Source organism: Falco rusticolus, chromosome 2, assembly GCF_015220075.1.
Source record: "Falco rusticolus isolate bFalRus1 chromosome 2, bFalRus1.pri, whole genome shotgun sequence".
Lineage (NCBI taxonomy): Eukaryota > Metazoa > Chordata > Aves > Falconiformes > Falconidae > Falco > Falco rusticolus.
In genome coordinates this window covers 118,825,936-118,839,331 of record NC_051188.1, presented here as the reverse complement: position 1 = coordinate 118,839,331, position 13,396 = coordinate 118,825,936, and the positions used below count along the sequence as shown (strand labels likewise).

Here is a 13,396-nt window from a genome sequence, read left to right as displayed (position 1 = left end):
GGATGCACTGCTGCCGCCCTCAACTTCTCCGCTCGCCGTGGTTTGGCCTCTGAATGAAACCCACCGAACTCGACAGAGTTCAGTCGCCGGGGGACTGCGCGGCTGGGCGGCCGGGGCCGTGCGGGGCCAGGCCGTGCCGTGCCCGCCGCCCGCACCCCGCCGCGGCCGTTACCCCGCGGCGCTGCCCAGGGCAGGCGTAGTTTACTCTCGCAGCCCTCCCCGAGCGGCCAACGGGCAGCGGCTGCCGGCGCGGGTGCCGGCACGGCTCGGCGCTCCCCTCGGCGCCGGGGGCCCGGCGGGCGGCGGCCCCCGCTACCTGCCCCGCTCCGCCGCCGCCGCCGGCTCCTCAAACACTGCGAAGAGCAGCGCGACGATCTTTGTGTGAGTGTGTGCGCCAGCAGCTCCCTCGCGGGCCGCGGGTGTAACGGCGCCGCTGAATGGCTGGCGAGCCCGTCCCTCAACGCAGCGGCCAATAGCGGTCCGCCTTATATCCCGGGGAGTGTTGTGGCGCTGCCCGGGTTGCATGGCTCTGTGTGGAGCCGCGTTCCGCGGGCGCCGAGGCGGAGGGGCTCCGCTGCGCGCCGCGCCTTGCTTCGGCCCAGCGGCGAGCCGCCCGCCCGCCCGCCGGCCCCGCCGAGGTGAGTGCGAGCCGCCCGCCGCCCCTCGCCGGGCGGCAGGGAGACGGGCAGCGGCGGCCGGGGAGCTGGGTGCCCTCGCCCCACACTTTCCCCTCCGCGCCTCAGCGGCAGGGCAGCCCCCCCCCGCCCCCCCCCACCTCTCCGCGGCGTTAGCGGCCGGGAGGGAGGCGCGGAGCTTCCCCTGCCCGGCGCGGCGGCTGCCGCGGCTCCCAGTCACTTTTCCTGCCTGTCGTCAGCCCTGCCTGGCTTGGAAAGTTTGGGCAGGGGAGAACGGGTGGGTTGGTGCCGCCTGCCCTCTGCCCGGCCGGGAGGGCAGGGCTGCCCGGGGGTGCTTTACCGTGGTGGGGGGGTGTTTGTGAGGTGAATTGCAATAGAGCGCAGTGCATTTAGAAAAAAAAAAAACAAAACCCCAACAAACCACCACCAGAAGAAGAAGGCGGCGGGGGTAGGCCAGCCAGTGCCAGGCTGCGTTTGAAACCAGGCACCTCTCGCCGCCACAGAGAGAGAGGCAAGAGCAGCGGCGGCCGCGGCGGAGGGAGGAAGGGGAAGGAGGGCGAGGAGGAGGAGGAGGAAGGCTGGCCATCGGCCGCCGCTCGGTGTGTGCCTGCGGGGGGGACTTGACAGGGAAAATCGCGGCAGGCAGAAACGAAACTTCATCCCGAGGGGCGGCGAGGCGAGGCGCGGGGGAGAGTGCGCGGATCGGTATGGGCTGCCGCCGGCCTGGGGGGCTGCGAGCCGCCGCCGCCGGGAGGAAGGCGGGGGGTGGGGTGGGGGGGATATACCAGCGGAGAGGGCGAGGGAGCCGATTCGGCGGCCGCACGGGGCCGGGGTGGGGGGGGAGAGGAATGGGAGGAAAAAAACCCGGCGCCGACCCCGACAACAACAGCGGCCGGGCTCGGCCGGAGAGTTGGGCTGCGCGTTTTCCGGTAGTCATCGGCGATGCACCCGGGGCGGCGGCGGCGGCCCCGGTGGGCAGCTGGGAGGGGGGCTGCCGGAGTTTCGCGTGGATGTGGGATTATGTTGTGTCAATAAGTTTAAGGTGGAGAGGGAGAAAGGGAGGCGGGCGGGGGCCCGGAGGGAGCGGGGGGGGGGAGGCGGCGGCAGGCCTCGGCCGCGCGAAGTCCTATTTCTGAAGGTAAGTTGTGACATTGGGTGGTCGCGATGACAGAAAACTTGGCGAGGGGCGCCCCGGGGAGGGGGCGGCTGCCTCGGGGGGGCTCTCCCCGCCGCCGGGAGCCGGATGGGTGCTCGGCTGTTATTTGCTGCTGCGAGATCGGGTCGCTGGTAAATTACAGAAAGCAGCCCTCCCCCTCCTCCTCCTCCTCCTCCCCCGCCCCCCCCAACCCCCCCCCCCGCTTCGCTCTTCCTCCTCTCGGGTTTATTTGCAATGTATGAAACTTGCATGGCTGTGAGGAGAGCCGATCCTGTGTAGGTTTGCGAGGAGGAGGAGGAGGAGGAGGACGGGGAAGGAAGGGTTGGAGGCAGGGGAAGGGAAGGCAATCGCGTTAATCCCGGGCGCCGCACGGCAGCAGGTTTGCGTTAGAAATATCGGTGGCAGCCCGCCGCCGCTGAATGAGGAAGGTAAAACCGAAGCGAAGCGAGAGCCGCCGAGGCGACATGTACGGCGGCGGGGCGAGAGGCACCGGCAGGCGGCTGCCCGCCCCCTCCCTGCCTGCCTGCCTGCCTGCCTCCTCCCTCCCTCCCCGCCGGGGCGGGGAAGGACCGTGCCCGGGTCTCCCCCGCTCGCCGCCAGCCGAGCCGGGGGGCCGCGGGGCTTTAACCGTGTGCCGGGCGGATTCGCCACTTTTTTCCGGGGAAGGGCCGTGGCTAAAAGTTTTTTTCCGGAGGTGAGTGTGTGCGGGGAGGCCGGGGCCAGGCCGGCGGTGGTCACTCGGGCCTGGGGCGCCGAAACCATTGCCCGTCCTGCTGGTGACACGTCCAAGTCCCGCAGCCCGGTGGGGCGGCGGAGGGGCCCGGCCCGGGCGCCGGGGCAGGGACGGGGTGCCGGTCTCCATGTGGCTCTCCCGGCGGCGGCGGCACCTCCTCCCCGGTGGCAGCGGCGGCGGCGGCAGCAGCGGGATCATCGCCCGGGCCCGCGGGGAGGAGGAGGGGAGCAGCAGGGAGGTGTTTGCTGCCAGCCTGCCTCGCCAGATCCCGCCGGGGAGGGCAGCTGGGAGGGCCGGGGAGCCCCCCGCGCCCCCTCCCCGCGCCGCCGCCCCTTCCCTGCCCGCCCGCCCGCCCCCAAAGGTGTTGTGCAGAGTTTTCCCCCGGGAGGGTGAGATTTATGCGCTGCATTATTGCTCCTCTCCTCCCCCCTCAAAGCAAGATGGACTCTCTCTTCTCTCTCTCACTCACTCACTCTCTCTCTCTTTCTCTCCCCCTCTCCCTGTGTCTTGTCAGCCTTCAAGATCGACATTTTGTAACTAAGATGCAAACTTGATGGTGACCGGGGGCGCGGGGGGGAGACGGGAAAACCCTGGGTCGCGGCGGTCTTTCTCCATATTTAATACCTTTTCTTTCCACCCCACCCCGGAGCCCGGATTCCGGTGGCCCTACACTTTGCACGGGCGGGGGTGGGCGGCGGGCGGGCGGCGGCCGCACACGCCGCCCTGCCCCCTCCCGCGGCGGCCGGGGGTCTGGCCGCTCTCCCCGCGGGCGGCGGTGGTGGAGGGGCCGGCTGGGCGGCCGCAGGACTCCGGGCGGCTCGGCTGGGCTCTGCCGGGGGGGAACGGGCATTACCTGAAACTGTGTTACAGCCTTGCAGCCTGCCGTCCGTCCCTCTGCCTGTCTGCCTGTCTCTCTCCCCGGGTGGATCTCGTACCTGCAGTCTGGCGGCTTGTTCTTGTTAATTTTGCCTTGTTTGGCTTCCCCACGCGCGGGGATTGATCGCTCACTTGTGTAAGTTCCCGGGGGTTATTGTTATGTATGCCTCCTTGCAGATGGTGGTCAACTTTCTGCCTTTTATTTTGATAACGCCCGCCTGCTTCGCTGGGTGTGCGTGTAAATAATAATGTACGTGGTGCATCCCTGCGTGTACCTGTGGATGGCTGTGTGCACGCATAAACATGCATCCGTGTACGAGAGAGACACAGGAAAAATAACCCACCGTGCTGATGCACACTCAGATGATTTGCTCCATTTGCCCAGTCCTAATGCCCTTTAAAGACATGGTACATCTTTTGTTTGCTCCTTACGGTTTCCTGCGACTGTCATCTTGGTTTAATGATAACTTATCTGGGGTGGGGGTGAGGAGGAAGCAAGTTTCAAGTTTTGGGATCTCTCTTCTTGCTGGCGTTGTGGTGAGTTGCAATATTGTAAATATCATGGGGTGCTGATGATGTGCCTTTATTTGATACCTTATAGGTCACTATCACATGACAAAGGCTTTGAGACACCTTCATCTTCGTCTGTCTGTAATTTCCATTTGCCTTCCTGGGTAAGTATGTAAACTGTATGCACAGAAAAAAGAACTCGGTTGTTGTTGATAAGATACAGGTTCTTGTGTTGCTACTTTTCACGTGGAAGATGCTTGTCCAGGTTTTAGCACCTCAGAAAACATGTCTTCTCCCAGTACTTAAGCAACTGCTAGATTACAAAGTTTCTATGTAGGGGTGGGTCAGAATAACCTGAGAATTAAAAAGCTGTCTGTATTCTGATATCTCTTCTTCCCTTTTCCCCCTTCTTTTTTCTTAAACCTTGTTTTTTAAAGGTGATCAGCTGATTGACTTAGGGTAAAAGTTTTAAGCCAGAGCAACATTAGAATATGCAAAGTGAAACACACAGGTTGAAAACTTAATGAGGATGTAAAGTCCTTTTAAAATTCAGTGCTAGGAAAAATATGAAAATGGAAATGGAATGGGCAATTAGAAATCTCTGGAGGTCAAGAATCAGTGGGAGGTTCAGCAGAACCGTAATACTACTGCAACAGGAGTTGGTTCAGTTTTAACATGTAAACTGAGAGCTAATTAGAATTCCATCCATGCTCTTTCGGTATTACTGTTTTTTTTCTTTTGGCATTGATTAATGCAGGTACCTATCAATTTGAAAGATGAATCTTAGTGACTAATTCACTAGTATTCCTAAATGTTCAGGTACACAACCTTTTTTTTTTTTTTTTTTTTTAATCTGTGTGTTGGGAAGAGCTCTAACACCTTTTGTAGCGTTTGACATCTTTTAGGCTGAAGTAGAAGTGGTAGTTCAAAGAAGAGGTTCTAAATTTATGGGATCAAATTCATAGATGACATAAAACGAGTGGCACTCAGAGTGATTCTCACACAATCACCCATGGTGGCACTGAACTGCATTTGGCCCAAAATGGGGAAGTGTTGGGTATTTTTATTTTTTTTTTAATGGTACTATTGTGTATGTAATTGAAAACAAGACGAGACATGTATTTGGGGTAAGCTTAGTACTCATAAATGCGAATGATTAATAACATACCCTTGACCTTTTCCAGGCAGTGTATAGCAGACATAGGATAAGTGATGGTCCCAAACATGCTGTCTCGAAGGGAGCTGTTGGGAGCAGCTGTTCTGGTGTGATATTATGACCACAACGCTAGTCTTAAGATTGGGATAGCCGCTGACGGGAGGTGGTTCAAAGGGAGGATTCTGCCTGTTCTCCAGTTGCTGTAGAATTACACCCTAATTTCAGTTTTTCAGATTTTGTGGGCAGTGAGGTTGGTATGTGTAGGTCTGAGAGTGTAAACACAAAATGAAATTACTGAAATTCTTTATGGCAGATGTTGCATAGGAGAGTATTCTTTCAGTTTTATAGCATTGCTGACAAGGATCATGTTCTGTGTAGAGTAATTGGTGCAAGAGTTTTTTACGAAGTAAAAATGTATTGGGAAATTCAAAACCTGGCAGATAGGCTTCAGACTGTTGTTCAGAGCTGAATACAAATGCATTGATTTCTTAACTTAATTTTCTGTGTTTTCAGGTAAGAGTCAGAGTAGAGTGCTGTAAGTGCCAAGGATTTTTTTCTTTATTTGGGGTAATATGAAAGGGTACTGAACAAGAATAGCACAGGGACCTTGCTTCAGGTAGTATCTTCAGTCATTATCTGATTTTAGTTTTGTGTGCTGAAGTCTTTTGGATGCATGGAATTTTGATCCTAGAAATGAAGTGGTGATCATAATCTGCCCACAGCTTTTGAGGAGTGGACCTCGATTTTGTGGACAGAACTACATGTAGGTCTCACCCAGTGTTGAACTGGCACGAACAAATTACGAAGAAAAGAAGGGTAGGGTATCTTTTTGACAAAAAAAGGTGTAAAACTAGCTTTGGAGAAACTGAGAAATACATTTCCTCATGGCCTAAAAAAAAAAGATAATAAAAGTAATGTGCCTTATTAAGGGGACAATAGAGATTTCATTAGGTTTGTCCATGAGTAGAAACTTCCATTTACTTTAGGGAGCTTTTATTTTGGTAAAAGGGATGTTTTATCTTACTATACAGTTCTCGGTAAAGTAACTGTTCATGCCTGAAGTTTAGTAATTCAGTCTTGACCTACAGGAGAGACACCTGGGTTCTGGTCTTGGTTAACAAGTGCTGGGTGAGTGCTGGTGTGTCACAAGCCAAAAGGGGATGAGCTGCTTAGCAAGGGGCCTTGTGAATGCTTCAAAAATTGCCCCGTGGTCTCAAAAGTTCGTTGCATACTGCTGTCCCTCTTGGCACAGCAAGCTGATAAATTGTTTCAGACAGACACATAATTTAGGAGAAACATGACTGGTTTCTGTGTTGAGGTGAACTCAACATTTTATTTAAGAAGCTTGCCCTCGATGCTTTCGAGTGTTTGGGGCGCTGCTTTCCATAAACCCATCGCCTGAAAAACTTCCATTGGTTTCAGCAGGAGGGTAATTTCAGAAAGGAGTGTGGGAGTGATGGCGAGAGGAATTAGTCCATGTTTGTTTTCCCATTCAAGGAAGAAAACCTTTCTCTTTCATAGCTGTTTTGTGAATAATTAAAGATATTAAATGTCAGGTGTCCACATAAAATATCAGAGGTAATTGTGCAGTTATTTTATAGCTAACATTTTTCCTTTTCATCCACAGTGATCTTAATGTACTTTGTAAATTAGTGATTCCATAGCTTGCAATCCTGTAAGCATGTGAATATCTTTAAGCAGATGACAAGTCTTGTTAAATTCAGTGATACGATTGCTCGCATTCAGAGCTCAAAGTTATTCCAGGTTGCTGCCTCCCGTGGTCTGCGGGCTGAGGATGCGCAACATCTCTGAAGCTCAGTTAATATGGCATTAGGCAGGGCAGTCTTCTGGCATAGAGCTGGTAGCAGAGTGGTGTGAAGAAAGGAAATTTAAAGGAAGTGAGCTGGGGAGAGTTACTCTTCCACCACATGTAGTGGTGGGGAAGATGCAGGTAAGGTAGACGCGACCTGCAGTCTGCAAGGCTCTGCTGTAATGTGAAGGTTTTAAATGCACCTGCTGTGAAATCGGGACACCTGGGAAGTGAAACTGCCTCTTTTTTGACGGTACGTGGTATATGTAGCGTTCAGGCCTCCCCCTTTATCTGAAGGTAGTCCCTTGGTAGAGGAAGGTACTACAAATTAAAGTTGGAACTGAACCTAAACTCTTGTTTTAATTTCTGAGTGTGTCACAGGCTGTCTCCGTGAGCTTTGGCAGGTGATGTAGTCAAAACCAGAGGCCGCTTTGCAAATCTCGCACCCAAGTCAGGCTTCTGTGCCCTGCCATGGGGGTGACCTGTCGCAGCCACTGGTGGAGTCAGCAGTGCTGCTGTGGCCCACTGGTGGCTTCCAGGGCCAGCGTTTACTTGTGGAAGCACAGCCCTTTGCCACCTGCAAACGGAAACTAATGATACTTCCCTGTATCATTAAATCATATGGCACCCATATATTGGGACAGTTTTCCTGAGTGAATTAGTTCTAAAGCAGTATGGATGCTCTTTTACTGTAACCTTAATAATTTGTTTTCTTTATTACTTAGGAGTTTATAAAGCTGGATTGAAGTAATAGTCATATGTATTTCAAAATATTCCTGAGAAGAAACAGGAAAAAGTCAACTTTCTAACTTCTATGGTATTAACTTTTTTCTTTTCCATCTACCATGTTTCCCCCCTTCCCTGGAGTATCACTGTCAGAAGCTTTTTCATTCTGTTTTACTTCAAAAGATTATTGCTTATAGTGATTTTTTTTTTTTTTTTTTTTAAGATCAGTGATGATACAAAGTTTCTATCTGAGAGCAATATGATGAGCCTGGTACTAGTGGACCTGTGAATTTCGTAAGACTCAGGCAGCTGTCACCCACCCTTCTTGACAGTTTCAGAAGGGATAAGACCTGTACCACCATAAGGATGGCTCAAGGGTCTGCTGTTAGATTTCATTGCTTGGAAAAGGAAAAAAAAAAAAAAAAAGCACAGGTTATTATCTCAATAATAATGATACTCGTATTTGGCAGTTGTAGGCATTGCCTTATTCATGTGTTTATGTCCTGTCTGGTGAAGTACATAAGCTGTACTGTAATCGCACACCTTAAACCAGGGAACAATCGTTTTTATCCCTGTTTTAGGCACCTGAGGTACAAAGCAGTAAAGGAGCGTAGGCTTGCATGCTGTCACTTAGCAGGTTAGCATTAGCAGGGAATGGAACAAAATCTGCCTCTGATTCCTTGGTTTTGTGTGCTTTCCTTTGGTGTATGTGACCACTCTGAAGCTTTCCTCATAAATGCCTGTCTTGACATGTGAGTAGTCTTACTGAATTCTGTGCTGGTTGGGCATATTTTTCTAATACTCAACTTTCATTCATAATGCTGCTTAAAAAAACCCACACACACACACCAAAAACACCCCACCTTCAGAATAGTATGAAGTTACTGACTTTCAGTTTGGTTATATTTATTGACAGGAGAGGCTAAAGTAGGAGGAGAGCTTACTGAGGAGTTTTTGCCACTAAACATGGTATTTAAGCTGTGGTGTGTATCACTATTTGTTAGATTATACTATGTAATACTAACTTCCTTGTGTTACCTTTATGAACTAAGATAATAAGTTTTCATAGCAAAGTTTTAAAAATACACATTCATATGGAATAGTTCTTTACAAAGAATGATTTTTCATATTCATAATGTAGTGTAAACTAATTTTCTCATGAAACGTGGAATTGGCAGAAGTGGCTACTTTGGCACTCCGGTAGTATGGTGATAACGAGGGTAACTTACTAATTTGAACTTTTATTTCTAAACTCACTAAACATTTAATCCTGTAAGATTTTCAGATTTGCTCATTACTACTGTTTTGTTACCGAGAATATGAGTTAACTTTAATTTTAAAATAGGAGTTGTATTTGAGGAGTACTATACTTAATGTTTGAGTGTGGACCTAATTGTAATATTCTCACCATGATAGCAGCATTTTATTATTTTTAATATTTATAAATTCAATTACATAGAAGATGAATCAACAAAGAGGAAAGGCATGGATTTGACACTTTCCAGTGGCTGTACCTCTTCCTTTATAGCACACTAATGCATAATATAATAGCAAGTCCTTATGAGCGTGGACAATTCAGCATGTGAAAATAAACTAGCTTCAGGCATATCTGAGTACAAAGAAAGCTAGTACAACAAAATTTCAATTTTTAGCAAGGGGGAGGAAAGTTAACAGGATTTTATGAGACTACACAAAAAAATCAGTTGCTTAGGAAGCATGGAATTTTTATTGTCAGAAATCTTCCATGTGGGTGTTTTGATAGAAGAGATGTTATAAAGGGTAGCAATCACTGAAAGTAAGAAACAGCATTTTATTGACCCTTAATGTCACAGCCTCATTTGGCAAAGATAAAGTAATTCAGTGGACTTGCACGGCATGGGACCTATGGAACTTGATACAAGTGGAAGCTCTTGACAAGACTCTTAAGTCCTGTCTACGCCTTCCCTTGCTGAGGGGAAGTAGGAAGGTGGGTCTTCCTCTGCCTATTTGGGGTGTTTTGTTTGGGTTTTTTTAATTCTTTTTTTCTTTCTGAAAGGCCATATGTATGTAGCAAATTGTTGAGGAGTCTGCTTTGAGAGGCTGTGAAACCAGAATAACTGTGCCTGGCTGAGGGGTTACTCTCCTCTTACGCAGGTGTAGCAACAGGAAGATTTCTGCTATCCATACTCCCAGGAGGGGCTTCATCCCGCTCTTCTGAAACCCAGAGTTCCCTGTGGCAGGGCCAAGCGTGCATATTAAAGCCCTGCTCCTTTGCGCTGTTGATGAGAGCTGAACTGGTCCATGGCAGGATTCAAGTGAGGAAAGCTTAAACCTGGTCCTGGGCCTCTGGTGCAGTGGGTCGTGGATTGGTGACTACACCACACTGCTGAGTGTGCCAGGCAGTAGTTTGCTCCCATTGGGTTGATGGCTTTCAGCCTTTACCTCTCAGTTCTTTCCCAGTATGTTTTTTCTGCCAGCTACGTAAGGACTTTTAAACTTATCCCTTGTCAGAAGTTGTCTGTCTTTCTGGCTTTGATTTTTTTTGGTTTTTGTTTGTACCCATGTTCTTCACGATCAGGAGTTACCCAGCAATGGCAGTGGGTAAAGCATGCCACACGATAATGGATAGGATTATATCTCTTGCAGTAGAATAGTAAGTCTTCACTCTTCAGCCTGTGTGTTCTTTTATGAAGCAAATAATCCTAGGTTTTTGTTTGTGTGTGTGAGAGAATGCATTATTTTGTGGTTGTCAAAGCAATATTTAAGAGAAAGACATCATGTGAGATTTGGAGATGAAGCTGGATAAAGAAAACCTTGTGAGAGAATGGAAAGAGTGAGGGAGAACTTGACTTCTTACCTTATTTCAGCCACTTCAGTGTGAAGTAGCTCCACAAAAGGCAGTGGAGCTGAAACATTGTGATGTTCTGCATTAAAATCTGTCCGTGAAAGTTGGGAGGAAGTTGCTCTTTTTGCCAGGTTGATAAGAAACGCATTTTTGTGGTTGGCCATGTTATGATTTGCTTTCCACAAGTGGTCTTTGAGCCACATCATGCCTACAGTGGTCTGCAGTTAGCAACATCATGCTGTTCCTCCTCCCCACCCCCTTATGGGGTGAAGTACAGGAACATAAATGTATCTTGTTCTAACTACTGAAGAGCTCAGTCCTCCAGCTGCAACTGTGCAATTGGATTCCTAAACAAAAAGCCAAAACCAGAGCTGCATCAGCAATGTGCACCCCTTCGCAGATCTGCTGCGTGAAGTTTCTGGTGGCCTGTGATTCCTCACGAAAGCTGCAGATTTCACATTATTCTTAATTATTGATGTGCAGATAGGTCTGCCAGGGTCATGCACCAGTTGTACTCTGTGATCAGTGCACAAGCTTATAGGCAGTCCCTGACCTGATGACGAGCAACACAGGAAGGGCTAGGAATAGAGATGCTGCTGAAACGCGCAGAGTTCCCATAACTAAGAGGAGGGTGGAAGAGGATAAAGTGTGAGAATGCGGTTTGGTAGGTGTTACCTCTTTTGGCATCTGTGCCGTTTTGTTCAAGTACGTTTGCTTCCCAGGTTGGTTATATGGCTAGGCAAAAAAAAAAAAAAAAAAAAAAAAGGCATTCTGATGTACTACAGATCAATGGTTGGAGATGATAGAATTGGAAACTAGTAGCATTGTCACCTCCATTTCATTGGTAAGTCTAACTTCAGATGTTCGTTCCTTTCGCAAAAGGTTTCTTTATACCCAGATTTCGTGTTGAATAGTGCAGGCTTTCTGCCTGGCTCAGCTCTTATCAGTGAGTGCCCCGTGACACAAACTTGGGAGCTTCAGAGTTTACCTCTTGTTTGAAAATGTCAGTAATTTTTTTTCTGATTTAAGTGAAAATGTCTTTATTTGTATTTCTTCCCTCTAATTTGTTTGAGATACTCTTTCATACATTGTGTTAAACATCAGTCATCAAGTGCTCATAATATATTTTGAAACAAGTATGCAAAATTGCAGCATGATCCAGCACTGATTACAGAGCTATGGCATACGAATTAATAAGAAAATAAAAATAGCATCATTAATTTCCAGCTGCTTTTGGAGAAGCAGAGGTGTTTATAGGGGGAAATCTGGTGCCTGCAAAATGAAGAATGACAAAAGTGGTAGCAGATATGTTAATGCACGTAACTATTCACAATTTACTTCCTCTGTTCCTCTGTTCTTTTGATTAAAAATGGGTTTCAGTATCAAAAGAGTAAGCTTGAGGCTCCAGTACCGTTCTTTTAAAACTGTTGTACTAAATAAAGAGCACAAGTGTCAGAACGAGAGCAAAGCAAGGAAGTTTTTAACTTTTTTTTTTTTTTTTTAGAATAGAAAACCTTCAATAAGGGAGGTAAATTATGGATAGCCAAGTGTAATGGTTGGTTGAATGTGTCTGTTTCCTATTAAAATGAGAGCTCATTGCCTCTGCGTATGTGAGGGGAAAATTATCTTCTAAGTGTTCCCCTTGGTAGTAAATCAGTGTTTTCCTTGGCATCTCCTGTATACGCTTGTTTGTGCTTAGGAGTCTCACCTCAGCATTGTGTACCAAAGCAGCAGAAGGTAAATGAAGTCTACAGTGAAAAGTGACCCAGGCAAAATTTTACACTGTGAGGGTCCTCACCACGGTTCGGACAGTCCGTCTCCTTCGGAGGACGCTGTGGATGGGATCTGGGTGCTCAGTCGCAGGTTTTGACATCTCCGCTTAGTTTGCTGTTACCTGGGGCTGGCCCGTTGTTCAGGTGGGAGCTCCAAACGAAGCTTTGAGCCTGCGTGCCTGCAAAGTCTTCCTGGTTTTTAATCAGCAAAGGAAGATCCTGCCCTCCTGAGAGACATGTCTAAAGGAAGCAGATTATTTATTTATATAGTGAAGTGGACTCTAGAGGATGTCCCTGTCGAGCTTTCTGTTTCGCTGCACCATGTGGTGATGGGGCCGAAGTGAGTGAGAGGATGCTGGGAGCACAGGGAGGGAAGCACCTGAGAAAACTGGCCAGATGCTGTGTTTTGTCTAAGAATTGTCCTGCTGGTTTCTGGGCCACCGGTGATGTAGTTCCTGTGTGCGCGGTCTTGCTTTCCTGGATGGACTCACAGGGCTGCATTTGAAGTTTACCGTTATTTTTCACGTAGGAAGGCAGGGCGGGAGAAGTCAGAGCGGGAGGTGAGGCAGTCATCTCAGGCATTCCCGTGCAGTCAGTTGCAGGAGAGAAGGGCACGGCTCAGGTCTTCCAGTGAGGACAGTATGTGTTCTCTTATTCAAGGATCCTAGAGGGGGAAAAAAATATCTTTGTGAGTGGGGGTTGGTGTTTTGCGGAGTGCTAACAGGCTTTGCAGAGATTGAGCCGGGCTGAAGGGGAGAGTGGGGGCAGGCGCAGCGAGAGCACCTCATATTCCTGGCCCTGATGAGCCCCTCTGCACCTGAGCTTACGTGTGCGCTGCCTTGACATTCCAGTTTGACCTATTGAACTGATTTAAATAATTATTCTGGTCAATAAACACTTGGTTTAAATTGGTGCTTTTAATCTCATTTTGCTTTGGTATTTTTGTATTTGTTTTCTCAGAAGCAATCTCTATTGGTAGATGACCGTTAAAATATGTTGCTAAATATAGCCTTTACACTACATTTGGCACCACTTTTTGTTAGTTCAGAGGATGCAGTGTATGCCTGCACACTTTTCAGTGGTTACATGGCTTGCGTACATTTATTTAGATTGCAATTGTTAAGAAAATTTTGATTTAGGACGTGACAAATTATGCTTTTTTTAATCGTGGCCTTCAGAACTGTCCAATTTATTAAAG

The 13,396-nt window shown here is 48.7% G+C and overlaps 1 protein-coding gene across 16 annotated transcripts in view; it reads left to right on the top strand.

Moving 5' to 3' along the window:
- Positions 1-511: 511 nt before the first annotated feature.
- Positions 512-13,396, top strand: part of BBX (BBX high mobility group box domain containing) — a 145,779-nt gene continuing 132,894 nt past the window's right edge. For 3 of the 16 annotated variants that reach the window (XM_037378234.1, XM_037378233.1, XM_037378232.1), the window contains exons 1-2: positions 2,341-2,485; positions 4,002-4,074. The gene's annotated coding sequence lies outside the window, so the exon portion shown is untranslated. Of the gene's footprint in view, positions 639-836; positions 913-1,119; positions 1,235-1,277; positions 1,341-2,340; positions 2,486-3,467; positions 3,537-4,001; positions 4,075-13,396 lie in introns of those variants that run through there. The other 13 variants (XM_037378249.1, XM_037378242.1, XM_037378243.1 and 10 more) reach the window with 9 other exon arrangements.